This window comes from Perna viridis, chromosome 10 (assembly GCF_037379345.1).
Source record: "Perna viridis isolate PV_CMFRI_1.1 ecotype Kerala chromosome 10, ASM3737934v1, whole genome shotgun sequence".
In the NCBI taxonomy this organism is placed as follows: Eukaryota; Metazoa; Mollusca; class Bivalvia; order Mytilida; family Mytilidae; genus Perna; species Perna viridis.
The window spans coordinates 29,116,670-29,137,906 of NC_142454.1; the positions used below are offsets into that span (position 1 = coordinate 29,116,670).

At 36.0% G+C, this 21,237-nt stretch overlaps 1 long non-coding RNA gene and 1 pseudogene across 2 annotated transcripts; both read right to left on the bottom strand.

The window, feature by feature from the left end:
- Positions 1-12,245: 12,245 nt before the first annotated feature.
- On the bottom strand, positions 12,246-18,266 carry LOC148605278 (uncharacterized). Of its 2 annotated transcripts, none has more exons than XR_015916057.1 (4): positions 17,885-18,266; positions 16,888-16,980; positions 13,057-13,135; positions 12,246-12,788 (listed from the first exon to the last, which is right to left on the bottom strand). It is a non-coding gene; the product is annotated as an uncharacterized LOC148605278 (long non-coding RNA). The 2 variants fall into 2 exon arrangements; XR_015916056.1 differs by having other exon boundaries at positions 16,888-16,991.
- Positions 18,267-19,500: 1,234 nt separating this feature from the next.
- On the bottom strand, positions 19,501-20,884 carry LOC148605279 (uncharacterized; annotated as a pseudogene).
- Between the last annotated feature and the right edge of the window lie 353 nt (positions 20,885-21,237).

The following is a 21,237-nucleotide window of genomic DNA, read 5'->3' on the forward strand; positions in this document are numbered from 1 at the left end:
TATTGTACAGGTGGACAGAATATGTTCTTTATTTAAAAAGTAGAGTTATCTTTCTCTGTACTTAAAGTATTTTATTGTATTACAGGGTCAATTAATTTATTTTGTAACAGATTCCAATCTGCCTTACCAATAAAAGAACCCTAAATCATCCATGTGTATTTTGTGGATCCCAATATGGTTTCAATGGCGCCCAACGTGTTTTTTTTTTATTTTTGATATTTTATTTCAATCTGTACATTTGTTAGTGGAAAACATCGAATACCGGTACCTTATCCCGGCCCCGTTTAAATTAGTATAACAAGATAATTCATTTATATTTATTAGAGTGGATAGATTTTGTTAGTACTTGTTAGTATAAAGGTACATGTACTGATAACAATAATTGACATTTAAGTAATATGAAACAGATTGATATTTTGTATTGAAAAAGGATAAATGGCTAAAAAAAAATTAAAATCTAATAAGCAGAAAAAGAACAATAGAAATACCGAAAAAAAAATAAAAACAATAATGAAGAATAGGTGTCAGGTCAGCTCTGGTCTGTTGAAATAACAAATGTACCTAAATATCAGATAGTTACAATATGGTCATAATGAAGGCAAGTATTATGTGTATTTACATATTACAGATATATTTCATAATTAGAAATATTTACAAATATAATAGCAGATATGAAAGGACTGCAGGTCAATTATCAATTTATTATTAATATATTTGTTTTAATTATGACTTTTGTTGCATTATAAGAAAATCATAGTATTTGGAGCCAGGGGTTCCAGTAGATATTTGATTGTTGAAATTGTTTATTTTTGTAGAATATTTGTTTTTCAAAGTTTAGATTTTCTCTGACAAAGCTTTTTAATGCAGTGATGTTGAGTTCAGTTCCATTCAATTTAGTTCTTAGAATATAGAATTTTCAATAAAGAATAATTTGGTTACGAATATAGTTCTTTGGATTTTTGTCTAAATTCCCAAATAGGACTAACTCAACATTTAAAGGTAATTCTATTTCGGTTGTATCAAAAATCCATTCATTTAATCTTTCCCATAAATCTATCACCTTATGACATGACCAAAATAGGTGTTCTATGGTTTCTGTTTCTTCCCCACAGAAATCAAATTTATCTGATTATTTTATACCTATCTTATGAAGAAATTGATTTGTCCCTAGTATTCTATGAATTATTCTGTATTGTAGCCATTGCAGCTTTGAGTTTTGTGTTGAATATTTCATTTGAGAGTGAATCGCCTTCCATGAGTGGTTTTAGTTCAAAAGTTGGTCCCATTTTTCCTCACATCTTAACCCTGTTTGGTTATTGTGATTTATGATGGCTTGGAATTCTGTTTGATGTTGCAACGAACTTTTAATATTGTTCCCGGGACCAGCATTCATTAATATAGTGTAACCGATCCGAGTTTGTAAACTTCCGGAAGGCGTCAGCCGGCGGGAAATTTAACAGCATTTAGACAATTTGGAGTGTTTTTCACCTTTAAACCAAACTATAAAGGTTTGATGTCACCTTTGTGTTGTACGTTTATATGTGTTTTGTGTGTACTGTAACTGTCATTTAAAAAAAAATTATGAATTTCTATGAAAAGAAACTTTGTCAAAAAGTGTTAAAAAATCAGCTGTTTTTGATTTTGGAAAATAAGATCTGTATTTAGTGTAGTTTAGAAATAAGTCTATACAATGCTGTAACACTTTACAGGAACTGCGTATTGTGAAAACCTGAGTGCATTAGCCATTTCTATTCATATATATATATATTTTTTTACACTTAATCTGTTTAATGAGACTCGACCCCTTTTTTCGCTGACAGTGACACACCCACTCATAGGTCACATGAGTTTAAGGTCACAGGAAGGAGATGTGCAAATCCTGTTATAATTGGTGACACAAATTAAAACTATTTATTTATTGATTTTATTAAATACTTTTGTACACATTTAAAACAGAGTGCATATTTGATTGATTAGTAGATGTGCATTTATTGCAGAATGACAACAACTTGCATATAGCTTACACTTGCATATACACATACCGTGCAAACTTTTTGCATATCACACACAGGTATCTTGCTCGTATGTGATTGAGTTTGATAACTATGTGTTACTGTTAATACATTAGTATTATTGTGTGTGTGTACATTTAAATTGTCTTGTAGTTTATGTGTTTGTCTCTTGTACATTATTGTTTGAGTACATCAATATATTTTTTTTTGACTTTGAACATTTCAGATAAAATCTAGATTTTTGATTTAAATAAGATTAAACTTGGTTAAATAAGTTAAACTTTAATAAACCGAGTTAAACTTTTAAATCACTTGACTGTGCGGATGTTTGATCGTGTCACTCGCGTACTTGCATGCATACCTAAACTAACATTTAAAGCAGCATAACACTGACGTCGCACATACCTTGAATCTACCCTTATTTTTTTTATTTCAGCTTTAGCAGATACTTTTGAGGTATTTTTTTTTCTTTCTTTGATGAGGGTATACTTCAGTTCCATTTATACATTTTCTTAGTTGAGTCAGGGTCAGTCATCTCTAGTCATTGGTCATGTAGTTCAGTCAGATTATTGGTGAATCTGTAGACACTTATAGTGTAGTCTATTCATACAAAGTACGAGATACTTTGGTGACACATAGCCCACAGTATACATGTAAGTTGAAAGCAGTTATACTTTGATTTTGTATTTTAAGTTCTTGCATACCAACTTATACAAGTTGAGAAACCTGACTATAAGTAATTGACTTTCCATTACTTGTTTGTGTAATATTATCCTCATTTTATGAGTTTGTTAACGTAGAAGCTTAACATCTCACCCCAATTTTTTTATAGATGTATTAAGTTAGCTGTTTATTTATAGTAAAGATAAGTATATACTTTTGTAAATCAGTACCTTATTTGGAATTTGAGTAGTTATATATTTTTGACTGTATATCTAGGTCAGAGATTATTGATATTTGGTTACCTACAAATCATTATCATGGCATCTACTGATGATACTAAGCAGGAACCTACCAGTCCAACAGTTTTACAGCAACAGTATGATACCATGTTTAAGACTTTCCAGATGATGGGCCTTAACCCAAAGGGTGATACTCCAGAGGATTTTGATCAATGGATAAAAGACTACACAGCCCAGACAAGGCAGAAACAGGAGACTCATGGACTTACATTACCAACCGATCCACCAACTTCAGCTACTGGAACTATTCCAAAGCAGAGGACTTATGCGATGGATACCAAACCAGTGGTGTACACAACTTCATCACAGCCACCCAAGCTTAGAAGTTTTTTCTGGTGGAGACAATAAAGGTGAAACTCCTTATGACATATGGCGATACGAAGTTAGGATGATACAAAAGGACCTTTCATACAGTACAACACAGAAAGACTTAGCTATTCGTCGGTCATTGACTGGATCAGCAGCTAGAATGGTGATGTACCAGGACCACAAGACCATTGATGACTTACTGGCAACTCTTGACAGTGTTTATGGTAACGTAGACAATAAAGAACAGATCCTTGCGGAATTCTATAGTGCACGTCAGGAGGATGATGAAGATGTTACTACTTGGAGTAACCGTCTGCAAGAGATCCTTGGAAGAGCAGTGGAGAAGCAGCTTATAATGCCCAAGGAAGTGAACAACATGCTACACAACATGCTGTACACAGGACTTAGACCAGAGTTGAAGGATGTTTGTGGACACAAGTTTGATACTATCAAAGACTTGAACAAGCTGAGAGTAGCACTTCGAGAGCTAGAGAGAGACCACATGCCAAAGAAGTCTACAGGTAAGCCAAATACTTTCAAAGCCGCTACATCAGTAGAACCGACCAATGTCGAGCAGCTCATGGGAATGGTTAGTCAACTTACTCATACAGTTGCAGAGTTACAACGTCAACAACAGCACTTTTCCAACAGTTATCGGCCAAACCAAACTCAAGGTAACTATTAGCCCAACCATACTCAGAGTAGTAATCAACCCAACCAGAGAGGAAACTATAACTCAGGTAGAGGAGGTTATAATCGACAACCAAAACAGAGTTTAAATTGGCAACCACCACAAAGATCGCAACCAAACTACCAAAATCTACCACAATCAAACCAAGATTGGAACAACCAACAGGTATTACAACCGACAAACCAACCAACTCAGCAGCAATACCAAAGACCACCAAGGAACCAGGAGACAGTTCGCTGTTACCGTTGTGGTTTGGAGGGTCATATTCAGATTGGATGCAGAATCAACTTGGATCATTCACAACGTGATTTAAACGCCAGGAAGCCTTTACGGAGGGGCCGGTAAAAGGCTTCAGGAATTCAGGTCCCATTTGCAGACGTAATCATATTGTAAAGAGTACCATACCAACAGATTTATTTGGACAACCTACAGAAGCAGACGTTATAATCAATGGTTATAGAATTATAGCTTTATTGGATACTGGCAGTACCGTTTCAACCATTTCAGAATCTTTTTACTTAAAACATCTTCAAGACACAGTGCACCTACATACTTTGGATCAGCGTTTGGAAATAGAATGTGCAGGAGGTACATCATTACCATATTTAGGATACATTTAAGTAGACATCAAAACACCTAGCGATACCAACTCAACTTCCCGTCAGCTATGTTTAGTCACACCTGACAGCCGCTATAGTTTTCACGTACCAGTTCTCATTGGTACCAACATCTTAAATCGAATGATGGAGAAACTTAAAGAGGAGAATGGACAACGATATTTACAGAATACACAGTTATCAACACCATGGTTTCTATCGTTTCGTTGTATATCCATGAGGGAAAAGATGCTTACTAGCAACAATGACCGTCTTGCAATAGTTAGACTACAACAGCAAATCACCATTCCACCTAACAGGGTCACTGAAGTTGAGACGTACTATGACAAGAAGATGCCATATCAGCAATCACTGTCTATTTTGCACTCACCCACTTTATCATCTACCAACAAGGACATTGAGATTCAACCAACCTGCCTTCCATACAACTATAAACAGAATGGTACTATCACTGTAAAAATAGCTAATACCAGTACAAGGACAATTACAATACCAAAGAAGGGCATCATATGTGAAGTCCAACCAGTTACTGTGGAACACCAACCAAACCTAAAACCAGATGACAACTTTAATTTGTTAGAATTGGTAGACATTACTCAAAGCGATTTGACAGATACCCAACTTCAGAAAAGTAAAGATCTTATAGTCTACTACAGCGACATTTTTAGCAGAGGAGATCATGATGTTGGTTGTACTAACCAAGTAAAACACAGGATAGATCTTCTCGATGAACAACCATTCAAGCAGAGATACCGAAGCATATCATTATCCACGTACGATGAGGTGCGTACCCATCTTAGGCAGTTATTGGATTTATTAGTTGTGTGTGGATTATAGACAGCTTAATCAGCAGACGAAGAGAGATAATTATGCTTTGCCACGTATAGAGGAGTTACTTAACTGCTGCTCTGGAAGTAAGTTTTTTCTGTGATTGACATGAAGTCCGGATAACATCAAGTGGAGATACTCGAGGAACACAAGGAGAGGACCGCCTTCTCAGTTGGACCCCTTGGTTTTTATGAGTTCAACAGGATGCCGTTCGGACTGACTAATGCGCCAGCAACTTACCAACGCCTTATGGAGAACTGCTTGGCCGATTACAACTTCAAGATCTGTTGCATTTTTATCGACGACATCATAGTTTATGGTAGAACATATGAGGAACATCTAGAAAACGTCAGACTCATCTTTCAACGCATCAGAGACGCCAACTTGAAGCTAGCACCTACCAAATGTGAATTCTTCAAGAGGAAGGTTAAGTACGTAGGCCATGTTGTATCAGAGTATGGAGTGGAAATCGACCCAGCGAAGACAGAGAAGGTAGAGGAATGGCCCAAACCAACAACACCAGAGGACGTACGTAGATTTCTAGGGTTTGTAGGGTATTTCAGAAGATTCATCAAAGACTTTAGTAAGATCAGCAGGCCTTTAACAGATATGATTCCTACTCCAAATAAGAAGACCAAAAAGAATAACAAAAAGGTGCCAATCAAGGGTTGGGATGAGCTGCAAGAAACGGCCTTTAAGACACTCAAAGAAAGACTCAGCACAGCACCAATTCTAGGATATGCTGACAGTTCCCTTCCTTATGAGTTACATACAGATGCTTCAGGAGACGCACTTGGCGCAGTCCTTTACCAACAACAAGAAGAACAGCTTAGAGTCATCAGGTATGCCAGTCGTGGAATCAACAAAGCGGAAAAGAACTACCCACCACACAAAAGAGAGTTCCTGGCATTGAAATGGGCAATTAGCGACAAATTCAGAGATTACTTGTATGGCAAGAAGTTCACAGTCCTGACTGACAAAAATCCGTTAACCTATGTCCTTACCACTGCTAAGTTGGATGCCACTGGACACTGTTGGCTTGCTTCGCTTGCAGCATTTAACTTTGACATCAAGTACCTCCCTGGAAGAAACAATGCAGATGCTGATGCCATGAGTCGTCTACCAACGATAAACAACGAATCGGTGCAGGCAATATGCAACTCAGTGATTCCATAGTCCTATGTGGAGAGTATGTCACTAACACCGGATGTTATATTAGATGATGAAGATCCTACTGGATTGGAGACTGGTAATATCATCGACTGGGTGAAAGTACAACAACGAGATCCAGACATTAGGAATATTGTGGAACATCTTAAGAGAAACTCTAAACCATCCAGCAAACAGATTGGAACTAATTTGCTTAGGAAACAGTTCAGTCACCTACGCCTCTTTGATGGAGTTTTGTACCGGTCAACAACAACAGAGGACGGGACTAGGAATCAGCTAGTATTGCCAACTATTCATGTGCCAACTGTTCTTGAGACTTTGCATGATGATTATGGTCACCCTGGAAAAGATCGCACTACATCTTTAGTAAGATGGCCTGGGATGCACAAGAATATTGTGGAATGGATTAAGAAATGTGGAAGGTGTGTACGGAGGAAATCGCAGACCAATCAGCGAGCACCTCTAGTGAACATTACCACTACATCACCATTGGAATTGGTTTGTATGGACTATCTGACCTTAGAAAGATCAAAGGGAGGACATCAACACATATTGGTGATCACAGATCATTTTACCAGATTTGCTGTGGCAGTACCAACGAAAAACCAGCTTGCTAAAACCCCCGCTGAAGCTTTTTACAACCAATTCATAGTCCATTATGGCATACCAAACCGGATACACAGTGACCAGGGAGCCAACTTTGAGAGCCAGATCATGAAGGAGTTGTGTACCATCACCGGCATGAAGAAATCACGCACCACCAGTTATCATGCGATGGAAAATGGAATGACGGAGAAGTTCAATCGTACTCTTCTGGACATGCTTGGTTCACTCGAGGAGGAAAAGAAAATCAACTGGAAGGCACATGTTGGACCAATGGTGCATTATTACAACTGTACTCGACATGAAAGCACTGGGCAAACACCTTATCTTTTGATGTTTGGCAGAAATCCAAGAATTCCAGTTGACGCAGTGGTTGGACTTAGAGAGAATGAGAAGGAACCATCATCAAAATTTATCCAGGAATTGCGGGAACGAATAGCAGAGGCACATCGACTAGCACAGGCTACTGCAGAGAAAGCTAGAGAGAAGCAGAAGGACAATTATGATATTAAAGTTAGAGGAGGAACAGTGAAAGAAGGTGACAGAGTGTTGGTGAAAGTAGTTGCGTTTGAGGGAAAACATAAACTTGCTGACCGATGGGAGCATGACCCATATGTGGAGATTACTCAGAAGAATGAGGACATTTCAGTTTTTGTGGTGAGGAAGGAGAATGGGGAAGGAAGAACCAGGACTGTTCATCGCAACTTACTTTTACCTATTGGAATACTTCGAGACAGACCAACACCTGCACCACGGAAAGCAACATCTGCAAGATTGATACCTGCCAAAGAACCGGACCAAACCAAACATGATGAAACAGAGGATGTTGCATCAGATGAAGAGTCAGTATGGGTTCATCATGTCATTGGGGAAAAGGAACAGAGCAACAGTGGTTTAGTCATTGCTGATGTGGATTCTGTTCAGAGACCTGATGAGGAGTCAACAGAGACTGGAGGGGACGCCCATCAATCGGAAGATATCATCATTGTCAACAATAGCCAGTCTGATGTTGAGGATAACAGAAGCGCTTCAACAGACCAAGAGGAGACTACTCAGGAAATCAACCATTCTGGTAATGACAGTTCTCCGGAAAGAGATGCAGAAGATACACCGGTTCTGAGACGTTCCACCAGAGAACGGAGGCTACCAGAAAGATTTAGATCTGGTGAATACCTAATGACCAAGTCTGCAATAGGAAAACCACAAAGTGACTGGGAAAAGAGAGTTAAGTTCATTACAACTCTAGCTTCTGATTCTAGTTTACTAAAGGATTTGCAGACAGAGGCAGGGCGTTCAATTCTCAAGATATTGGAGACACATACCTCACCTTAGTACATCAATGAAATGCCGAGACGTCATTTACCGGCCCGGGGGAGTATGTTGCAGAGTGGAATTTAACCAGGAATTGACTGTGGATATAATATTCATTTAATGTTACTCTTTCTATATATTTATGTATTGTATTTTATTTATTATATGATATATGATTTGAGATTAATAAACGAAAGGTTTATATGTTTATTAAAACTTGCTCACATTTATATTAAAATGTATACATATTGTTACTTGTATCAGTGTAATTGATTATCATTTACTTTGACTGATTGATTTACCTATCAGCTGATGAGCTATTTATAGAACTCTTTATTTCTCTTTTATTTATTGGTCAATTCAGGTCACATGTACTTTAAAATTCTCTTTGGGGTTTCCTTTGGAATGTGAGTATTATTCTCTTTGAGTTTGCTGAGCTGGATGGCAGACATATTGATTTCCTTGAGATTTTTATAACTTAGTCTATAGTTTCTGCCTAGTATTTCAACATAAATCTACTTTGGAAGTTTAGTTGTATTGCTGAGTTTCTGGAACTTGTATTTGAGGTTTGTTTCTATATTTCTAGCACTTTATCCCACTAAAATAACTTTGTCTTAACTGAGCAGCTAGTATGAGGTTGAATGTTTAGTTTGAATTTGAGAATGAATTTGCAGTATGAAAATGAACTGAGTGAATGAGTAAAATCTATTTAAACCATTTAAAGAGACAAAATGATATAAAGGATTATAAATATTTAAAATAGTTAATAATTGAGCTATTAAACCAAAAGTTTCAAAAGAGACAAATCTTGAATGAATGTGATTTCTTATAAATAAATAGAATATAAATAATTGATTAAATGGTTAAATTTTAATATGTTAAATAATATTTTTATTTAATGATGTACTCAAAGTGTTTGGTGTTTGTAATGAATGTTATTATTGTTCCATGAACACATCAGTTATGAAACATATATTTGCTTCAGGTTTGTATGTGTCATACTGTATTACACCAGACAGTTAACCTGACCGTTTCATCTATTTGAGAGGTAAGCAGTAAGTTGTGTTTTTATTATAATTTTTTGTGTTAACATACCATTTGTGGCAATGTTTGGCAAACTTATGTTTTGCTGTTATTTTAAATCCTACATGTTGCATACAATTAATAGAGTAAAAGAGATCTGTACAAAATACTACTATGTCAGAAGTTACAAAATTATATTGGTATGAGATTTATGTCAATCATGAATAATTATAATTCATACATGTAGACGCAAGATATGTTGAGTCTTAGAGACAGACAAATACATGAAAACATAATCTATATTTTATTATAATAATATTGTACAGGTGGACAGAATATGTTCTCTTTAAAAAATAGAGTTATCTTTCTTTTCTCTGTACTTAAAGTATTTTATTGTGTTACAGGGTCAATTAATTTATTTTGTAACAGATTCCAATCTGCCTTACCAATAAAAGAACCCTAAATCATCCATGTGTATTTTGTGGATGCCAATATGGTTTCAGTTGCGACATCAAAATATTGTTCACCTGGCCAGCCTTTCACAAACAAATTTAAGTTAAGACGTAAGATGGTCGTAGGTCAAATCGTAATTTTTTTTTCCGTTCCACAAAACATCGTAAACGTAAATTTTGATCGTAAACTTACGAGTGGTCACAAGCTGGTATAAGTTAATCGTAGACGGACGAACGAAGGTAAAATGGCTGCGTTCGTGGTGGTGAGAGATGAGGGTGAGCGTTTGAGACGGGAGAGAACGTGTTGGGAGCAATCAACAGCACATGATCAATTAAATGACAGCGAGTTGATCGAGAGGTACCGGTTTCCTCGGCACGGAATTCTGCAAATCACAGCTTTGGTGAAAGAAGACGTGGAAAGACCTACTGCAAGGTCGCATGCAATTCCTGCATTTATTCAGGTACAACACATGTTAAGTGTTTGTTTATGTACACACAAACGTACACAAGGTATAGCTAATAACCGAAAGCGATTCAAAACGTTTCATACTTTTACTGTTTCGTACCCTTCTTATATCTGGTCGAGATAAGCCAGCAAAACAAGAACAGCATAAAATTTTATTGAAATATAAATATACAGCATATTAATCTATTCATGTTCTGTGCATTTTTTGTGGGGCTAATAGAGAGGAGAATACTCACGGGAAGGAGGGGTGCTACTCTATTATTTCCATTACTCCGGGTTGCTCAATTTCTAAAGTTTTATGTTTGTTATTTCAATTCTTTTTGTGTGTGTGTGTGTGTGTGTGTGTGTATTTTTTTCCCTATGTAGTCTTTATCCTTGGAATGTATTCCTTTCGCTCTAATCTTAATTCTTTTAATTGATTACTTTTTATGACTCGAGTGCCCATTTGTGAAAATTTACATGTAATCCGTACCCATCTATGGATGTAGCAAACCGTTTCATATTCATAATGTTGAAGTAAATATAACACAGAAGGAAACAGAACTGGGTGCAAGCTTTCAAACAAAAATACAGAAAACCGTTCTCATATGGGTAAATGACACAAATAAAAAGTATGTGTCACGCATCATTAGATATTTTGTACCAAATGTATATTTTCCAATAAGAAAAAAAATCACAACGAAATCTACGCATTTTTAAAAAGTACTCATGACAATGCACATTCCCGTATATTAGTATACTGGGGGTACTCATCGCCCCATCCAAACCCAGAATATACTAGGCTCCCATTGTAATAAATGTCCCACTGTACATATTAGTTGATACTTTCTGTATTGTTTTGTGCACAAGCAAAGCAAGGGAACAAGTGCAGAATTACAAATACACATTACCATCCTTCCCTTTCCACCATACAAGTTCCTTTCTAGATTAGGGTCAAACATTTCATTGACATTTTTATACCTCTGTCGGCAATTCTGGTAGGATTAAAGACCCAATTATGAGTGGATAATCACCAGGTTCAAGTAAGAGTTCGAGTTTCAGGTCGATTCCGATTTTCAGAGAATGAAAAAAAAAACAAAACAAGAAAAACAAGAAATTTAAAAAAAAGCGTGATATTAAAAAAGTGGTGGCATTCCAAATGTTGTTGGAGCTATGGGTGGGACATTGATTCCAATTCAGCGCCCACATAAAGATGAGCCTGTTTACCTATGCAGAAAACAGTATCCAGCTATAAATGTTCAAGCTGTTGTGTCACATTATTTAAGGTATTTTATTTATGTGCATACATATGTTGTATATTGTAAAAATGTGTTCATATACATGTAATGTTTTCTTAAGTTTGACTAAAATTTGCTAAATTATGCTAACTTTGCGTGCACATGTATATGAATCATATCTAAAAACTGTCGTGGTAGCCCATTGAAAGCCACCTGATGAGTACCCGTGGCAGGGACGAAACAGTTATTGGAATAAAACAATCATTTGATTTCCGGTGGTAGCTTAATGGATGTTTTTCTTTGAGCCATTTTGTCGCGCAACAATTTAAAAACACTTTCCCCCAAACAAATACGTTCAAGGCTAAACAAAACCCTGAAAGTAAAACACATCACTGCATGGAAACAAATTATTTTTACCAAAATTGGAAATAAACTTCTCTATAAACACCTGTATAGAATTTCAGCATATCCAAAAAATATATAATACATGTAGTGTTATTCTGAGAAAAATATATAGATATTTTATGTTTAATACAGCTTGACATATATAAACATGACATCATATTCATACATAGTCATGACACTAAATATATCTATGTTTTTTACCAACCAGCCTGTAAAGGCTTATGGTGCTGTATCATTTTATAAATTTGAGATTTTTTCTAACTTCAATTTTGAGGCTAAAATTATTCATTCTGTCTATACACAAATGTGTTTTGTTCTAAATCGAATATAACTAAGAGTTGTGAAAAGTTGTTAATATATGTAATACTTCATAAGACAGTTTTTCGTTCATTTCAGTTGTCACCAAGTCAAAAATTAAAAATTAAAAATTGCCCCTAGTTTGGAGTTAGACGTTTTATCTGAATGAAATATAATATAACACTATTATTTTGCATAACATAGGCACTGAAATGAAAAATGTCACACAAAAAGGTTTTTCCATGGACGTTATTATATCATCGTTGACAGAAAAGCCAAAAAATTGGACTCTTCCTTGTCACGGTGGTGCAAACATTTGTTGATTAACTTTATTTGCAAGTCTGTTTCTATCAAGCAAAATACACTGTCTATCATAAACGTCCTCTGCTGTCTTTCTCTTCTTCTTTGGAATTGGTTAGCTGTCCCTAGGAAAGAGAAGAGCGAAATAAAATTGATTCCAGCTAAAGAGCAATAATTATTGTACATGTTCATGCTAACAAAAATTTTTGATGTTTTGTCTATCTACTTTAACAACAAAGGAAACACGCGGGGTGATATGCCGGTCCCTTACGATCAGTATATGATATATGATATAACATTGGTTCCCTTGATTACTCAATATTGAAGTTACCGAAGTTTTCAGATCGGACCCATAAGTTAAACTAGCAATGTAAAATAGCCTGTAAGTATTACCCTGCAGTATCCTTCTCGTGAATTTTTTCCAGCTGCTTATCCCATATTTTTTCCTGGATAGTCATGCCTGTGGTAGGGCCTATACAAAAGAAAAAGGAAATATACAAGTGCTCAATAACAAAAACTACAACCTGTGAATGTTGCTTAATAAACAGTTACACCCGCTCCTAAATATGTTTGTTCCATATCTGATATAATACACCAAGTTAACGTTGCTCATGTGAAATTTCAGAAAGCTATGGCAAGCCAAAGTGGACAAAAATGAATTACAAATTCATTTCCTGATATTACAAATTCAATTTAAAAGTGTGATATTTTGTTATATTACTAAACCAGGAATTTGTTTAACCTTTGAAAGGGAACCTGTCTAGGAGAGGTAACTCTGATGTAAAACCCGGCTAGAAAGGAGTCGTCACCCATGGTAGGGAACCTATCTAGGAGAGATAACTCTGATACAAACGCATGTGAGGGACTTGCTGACCACCACATTAAAATAAAGCTGAAGCTAGAGGGCCAACCCCCCACTAGTGGATACAAATGGTTACAAAAACGATTACAGTAAAAGTCATTCCTCGGACTCGTCAACGACTAGAGAAAGAGGACCAAACCAAACATCGAGGACAGCAAATGACGCGAAAGCTGATGAAGTTGTTCTCACCAAAACAACCAACAACCATAGGTACTTGGAATGTTAGAACAATGTATCAAAGTGGCAAAAGCTTGCAAATTGCGAACGAAATGGATAGATACAATATCGAAATTCTAGGATTCAGCGAAGTAAGATGGAATACATCTGGAATGACAACACTTTCTTCAGGTCATACGGTCATATTCTCAGGAAATCCAAATGAAGACGACATACATGACAAAGGCGTGGGATTCATGCTTACAAGGAAAGCCAAGAAATCGCTTTTGGAGTGGAATCCAATATCTGCAAGAGTGATATCAGCTAGATTTGACACTCGATTCCAGAAAATAACATTTATACAGGTGTATGCACCAACAAACACCGCAGACGAAGATGATAAAAATGACTTCTACAACTTATTACAATCAGTTGTTGATGCCGTTCCTAAAAGAGACATCCTTATCATCTTAGGAGATCTGCATGCCAAAGTAGGTGATGACAGAGGAGGTAGAGATAGGGAGATAGGACCACATGGAATAGGGCAAATGAATGAGAACGGAGAGATGTTTGCTGACTTTTGCGCTATAAACAGTCTAGTAATTGGCGGTACTTGGTTTCCACATAAATCTTGTCATAAAACCACCTGGATTTCACCATCTGGAGACACTGAAAACCAAATAGACCACATAACAATAAGCCGTCGATGGAGATCTTCATTACAAGATGTACGAACAAAACGTGGAGCAGACGCAGCATCAGATCACCACCTTGTAATTGGACAAATTAAACTCAAGCTTTTAACAACAAAGAAAAGAGAGACTACAAAAAGGAAGTTTAATGTTGAGAAGTTTAAAGATCAGAAAGTGAAAGAAAACTTCCAAATTACACTCAGGAACAGATTTAGTACTTTATTAGATCTTGACAACGAAGAAATAAACAATGATATTGATGACATCTGGAACTCAACAAAGACAGCCATTCTGGAAGCATGCGAAGAAACAGTTGGTTTCATTCAAGTGAAAAGAAAGAAATGGATGTCAGATCAAACATGGGATACAATATCTGAAAGAAGGGAAATAAAAGAAAAGTTGATGAGTGCCAAAACCAGACAGCAAAAGAAAAACCTGCAAGACCTTTACAGCGCAAAAGACAGAGAAGTAAAGGAAAGCTGTAAAAGAGATAAAAGAAATCATGCTGAAAAGTTAGCAGTAGAAGCTGAAAACGCCTGCTTAAAAGGAGACATCAAAACATTGTATAACATCACAAGACAACTCAGTGGAAAGATCTCTCAAAATGAAAATGTACCAGTCAAAGATAAAAACAACAATACCCTCACAAAGCTAGAAGATCAGCTTGACAGATGGAAAGAAAACTTTAGTGAGGTATTGAACAGACCACCACCAACAAATCCACCAATACTTGAAGAAGGTCCAACACTTAACATAGAGACTGACAAAATTACCGAAAATGAAGTAAGAAAAGCCCTACAACATCTTAAGAATGGGAAAGCAGCGGGAATCGATGGCATACCACCAGAAGCCCTCAAGTCCATGAATGACACTACCATTCAATATCTTCTTGGGCTATTAAACCAGATATGGGAAAAAGAAAAAATTTCAAAAGACTGGCAAAAGGGACTCTTGGTAAAACTACCTAAAAAGGGGGACAAATCCAATTACAACAACTGGAGAGGAATAACTCTTTTGTCCATTCCTAGTAAAATCCTATGCAGTATAATCTTACAAAGAATGAAAGAAGAGATTGATAGCAAGCTGAGAGATGAACAAGCTGAATTTAGACAAGAACGATCATGTGTCGATCAGATTGCAACACTCAGAATAATTATTGAGCAAACGATCGAATGGCAGTCATCCCTATATCTAAACTTTATTGACTTCCAGAAAGCATTTGACAGCATAGATCATCAGGTCTTGTGGAACATTCTTGGACACTATGGGATTCCTCCTAAGATTATTTCCATGATTAAGTTACTGTATGAAGAATTCTCTTGTCAGGTCATACATGCTGGTACATTGACGAATCCTTTCCCTGTAACAACTGGCGTAAGGCAAGGATGCATTCTCTCTCCCCTTCTCTTTCTCATAGTCATCGACTGGATAGCAACAACAGCTTACAACGACCCTCATGGTATACAATGGACACTAACATCTCGTCTAGAAGACCTCGAATTTGCAGACGACATATGCACACTATCGCATCGTCTTCAAGATTCCCAACACCAGGTCAACCATCTCGAAGAAACAGCTAAAAGAACAGGATTGTATATCAACACAGCCAAAACCAAAGCCATGAGAATTCAACAAAACCAGATGGATCCAATATTGGTAAATAACCAACAGATAGAGAATGTAGATAAATTTACGTACCTTGGAACTGTCATGAGTACAACTGGAGGCACTGACGAAGATGTACAAGCCAGAAAGATGAAAGCATTACAGGCTTTTTCCATTCTAAAGCCAGTATGGAAAAGTAGAACACTGAGAACGACTACTAAGATCAAAATTTTTAACAGCAATGTTAAGTCTGTCCTGTTATATGGTTGCGAGACCTGGAGAGAAACAGAAAACACCATGAAATCTATACAAGTCTTTGTTAACAAGTGCCTAAGAAATATACTGAATATCAGATGGCCAGAAAAAAATAACAAACAAGAAACTCTGGCAAAGAACAAAACAACAACCAACAGAAAACACCATTCGAACCCGAAAATGGAAATGGATTGGTCATACTTTAAGAAAGAACAATAAAAACACTACAAAGCAAGCTTTAGATTGGAATCCCCAAGGGCAAAGAAAAAGAGGAAGACCAAAGAACACCTGGAGGAGGGGTTTGAACTCTGAACTGAAGAGAGTAGGACTAACGTGGAAGAATTGTAACACCATCGCCCAAAACCGAAGCGAATGGAGAGAAACTGTAGTCGCCCTATGTCCACCCATGGACGAAATGGAATAAATCAATCAATCAGGAATTTGTAATATTATAAAATGAATTTATAATATTAAAATATATTTTCTAATATTAAAAAAATCATTTTGTAATATCAAAAACGTATTTTCCAGTATTACAAAATATTTATTCTTGTCCACTTTGGCTTGCCATATAAAGCTATGATATTACATTAAATCCAACCTATATGCAACTCTTTTATTTCTATATTACTTTGATCGCCAATTTTTAAGTACCTCTATGGCTCAGAACACTTTGACTAGCTTCAGGCAAACTTGAACCAGGTACCTCTACACTGCTTTGGCTAAGGGTATCTGAGGTTGTTTCAGCTGTAATTGCACTTTCAGAGTATAAAGTGAAACATGTTATTTCATATAGCAGACGTAATTCTAGTATGCAAAAAAATTTAGTATAACCTTCCAGTAAAATTCATTTGAATAGACAGGATGGGAAACAATACATTTATTGCGATGTTAGTTTATTTCATGTTATAGAAAACTAAAAACAATGAAGATTGCGCACTTGTTTTTGAATCTGTTTCCATGAGTTACTCACTACATGTAGGTCCTAATCAGATGCAAACTTAGAACCTAGTTTACTTCACTACTAAAGTGATATACTAGTAGCATGTGCGTATATGTTGTTCATTGAATTGAGATGGATCGCTGAAAATTGGTATATAATTTTCAGTGTTTCGTTCTCATTCCAGTGTCCGAAATGAACATTCATTATAAGAAAAAGGAGCATTCTGGAAAGTTATATCAACTCTGACTCAAGGTGGTATTTTTCAACACTTGATAATTGTCTGTATGCATTTACATGTATTTTTTTTGTCATGCGTTTTGATGAACTAACCGATGAACCCAGTATCAACACCACCCTCAATTCCTTGAACATTTGGTGAAGGAATTGTATCTTTAACATGTAAAATACAAGTTACCAGTTTTATTTAAATATGAAACATAAAAAAATATTGTGCGTAATGAATGAAATATTCATAGAATAGTTAAGAATTGTGCATGTATAACCAAGCATTTCATTGCTTGTCATATTGTGAATTTGGACTTTAATACATTTCATTTCAATTTTCGGACATTTTAAATGTGTCGATGTGCATTCAGGTTTAGTCTCTATTAGGTAGGATTGGTCCCTTAGACGCCGTTAACTTTTCATCAATGTTTGACTTTAATTTTTAGATTTCTCTAAATTCCAAGGAGAATATGATACATTTACCATTAACTCCCAGTCTTTAAGTTCCTCAGAAGGAGTTCTCCCACCAGTCTGTTGCAAATGATTCCTCTTAGAAACTTCCTTCTTTTTTACTGCCGATTGTAGGTCCTGCCATTTCTTTTTTACTTCAGTTGCAGTCCTCCCCGCTCGGCTGACAGAATTAACTCTTTAATGAAAGATATTGGTTTTTAATATGATCTGGAATTATATGTTAATAAGATTAAAATGGAAATCAATTGAAATATACCTTTGCATGTAAGGTCATTTAATAAATCGGGATATGAATATATTTGTTCGAATAATGTTAGTCGAGTACCGTATTAATACTCAGAAGCGGATTCATGATATTTTACGACTATTGGATTCCAGACGATCAATTGCAAATTTTGGCATAATTTTGCACATGATAAACAAATATTTTAAACAAAAGCCCCCACCCCGGAATTTTCTCCATGGATCCGCCACTGATTCAAACTAGTATTATTTGTTTTGTTTAATAAGAACTAAATTTAAAGTTAACAGAAATCATAATTACTTGAAAAATGCAAACAGTTCATGTTAAAATATGTTTTTTCTTAAACTCATAAAAACCTAGTTTGATGTTTGTTTAAATAAACGTTGAAATATTCGACAACCCATGTCTACATGTAGGTAATGCATAATTTAGTTTGTCTATTGTTCCACTTTATTGCAAACATTTGCGACGACAGGTGTAATCCCGCAAGTGCCCCTACACACGTTTGTAAACACGTTTATATTGATGACGTCAGATTAGTGGAAACATTCTTACACATGTGAACCAAGACTCTTTTGAGTTAGGATTCCGGGAAGGCTTCTTAGTTCACAAGAAGAGTTTTCTATTGTAGACTTGTTTGGATAACACTATTAATCGAAGCCTTTCCGCATTTTCAGTGTTTTTATTCAACGTTTTATTATTCTCCCGGTCCGTGTTCAACGTCAGTCAACACTGCTATATTTAAAATAGGATATGCTAATCAAGGAAAACAAATTCTGCTAAGGTAAAGAGAATAATTTTTTTCACAAAATTGAACACTATAGATACTAGGTTATCATACATGTTTACGGTGAAGATGTTATAAATTATGATGTTCATACTTTAAAAATGTTTGGTCTTAGTTGATAAAACAATGATACTTTTTAAAAAATCCAAGGAACATACTTTTGAGTAATATTTTCCCATCTTTGTTTTGTTTTCTCATTTGTTACTGTATTTGAGAATTTTGACCTTAAAAATGCGATATGAGGTGATATTTCCTCTACTAAAGTAGTCACTTCCAGTGACGTCCAATTTGGCTTCCTTGTTGATGTCATTTCTACTTAAAGCATGTTGTGTCAATCAAGAAGCGATCGATAATTAACGATACTTATAATTAGCAGACGAACCGGAATTGAATTTTAATTAAGAGCTTTTTATACCTTCAAGAAAAAGAAGTGTGTTTACGATTACGTTTACGTGTGGTTTTGTGAAACACAAGTAAATGTAACCTTACGGCGTTCGTAGGTGTACTCGTAAACGTAAAACGTACGATTTTTTTGTGAAACGCTGACACATTGTTACGACACTTCACACTATAGATCTGAATCGCTAGGACTATGGGTTACGCACTTGCGGGGAGATGACAAGTTACATATATAGTATGCCTACTTTTGAAGCCAGCGTCACTCAATGCTTGAATCGCTGTTGCACGGAGACAATGAGGTGTGTACATTACACTACAGTATGTATTTGTCGACACATCTGGCTTGAATCTACTGAATTGGTAAGATTTTACAAGTTTGTGTACCATAGATGTAAATTTTGCGGAGATTTTGACGACAACGCATCTTTGTTGATGTGGTTGAAAAATGAAGTTGCATCCGGATATGTTTTCGAAATCAACAATTTCAATAAAGCAACTGTGCAGCGATCACCTTCACCAGGATACAATGTACATTCGCTTTTCATTTATAGTGTCTTCAGAGTCTAGTCCGTCTTGTCAATGTTTCTGTTTATTTCCTGTGACAAGCAGGCATATTCACGATTGTGTTTAAAAAAGTGGAATTTAAACGAGTTAAACTGGAGTTGTTCGTGAAATTCAATTCCATGGGTGACAAAATGCATGGTAATATTATACAAAACACGGAATCTAAGGCTAATTGGCTCTACTTCAGATGAGTATAGTAAAGAATTAATCTTTCCCAAGTCATTCATTGTAATAATTTGTTTATGTTTGGTAGGACGAGAGAGGCCCTTTTCGAGGTTCTTTTCAATTATCCGTCAAGGTTTCATTTGCCTTTCTTTATTACTTATCGCGAACGATAGCAATATCCCTTTCTAAATTATGGATGTGTCGGTTTTTTGCGGTTCCAATGTTTTTTTCAGTGAGTTTTTTGCCGTTCTTTGGACTGGGCAGCTGACATTTCCTTGCATCTTCTTTCGGAAAATTTTGGGATGCCTCGGCGTAAAATTTAGCCAACACTTTGTTCAATTCTTCTGTTGAAACAGTTTCGAAATCCATAACCTGGTCCTGGTCCCAGGTTCAAATCCTGGTCTGAATTAATATATTTTTCCTCACTTATGGCAAAATTATAAATATGGTTTCCCAAATTTGGATAAGTTTGTATTTACCTGTGACTCCCCACTTTGTGTTTTGTTTTGTAGATTTAGCCTGTCGACTGTCTTGAAGTTCTTTCAGCTCTTGTTTTTATTTTAAGGTGCAGAAACTGTAGGTTTTCAGTTTCAGTCGGCTTGGGTGCTAACGGAATCTGCGGTGCCGGTGGAGACAGTGTCTCTGGCTGGGGTGCAAACAGAATCTGCGATGGGGCCTTCGTCTCTACTTGTGTTGCCAATTCAGGATTTTCTGAAGCAATGTCGCGAATGTTTACCTCTACCACCTAAATATTTTGAATGTCATCTTTGAAGAGGCATCCTAATAAATCTTCTTCAGTGTATGTGTCCCCTGTCTCCATTTCAAGCAAATTTTCACCCCACCTATGTCGAAATCTGGCATCTTTTTAATCTTTGTTTTACTAGTACTAAAGAAGATGATAGGAAGTCGGGAGGGTCGGGGTTATTGGTCAGGGGCTTTGTTCGATGGGGTATTATCTTTAAATGATTGGAAAGCAACACATTATTGTACAAATCTTTGTTTTAAATTTTAATCGTATTGTTGAGAATGAATGAAGGTTCAGAATTTTCGGAACAATAAAAAATGTAGTTCCGGCAAGTGTGGACGTGTCCCCATAAAAATTGACAACATTGAAAATAACAGTAAAAACTTTTGACCAATTAAAAGACAGCAAATACGATAAAAAACAAATGTGTTTTTTAAGATGTTTGATTAAATGCTGTATCT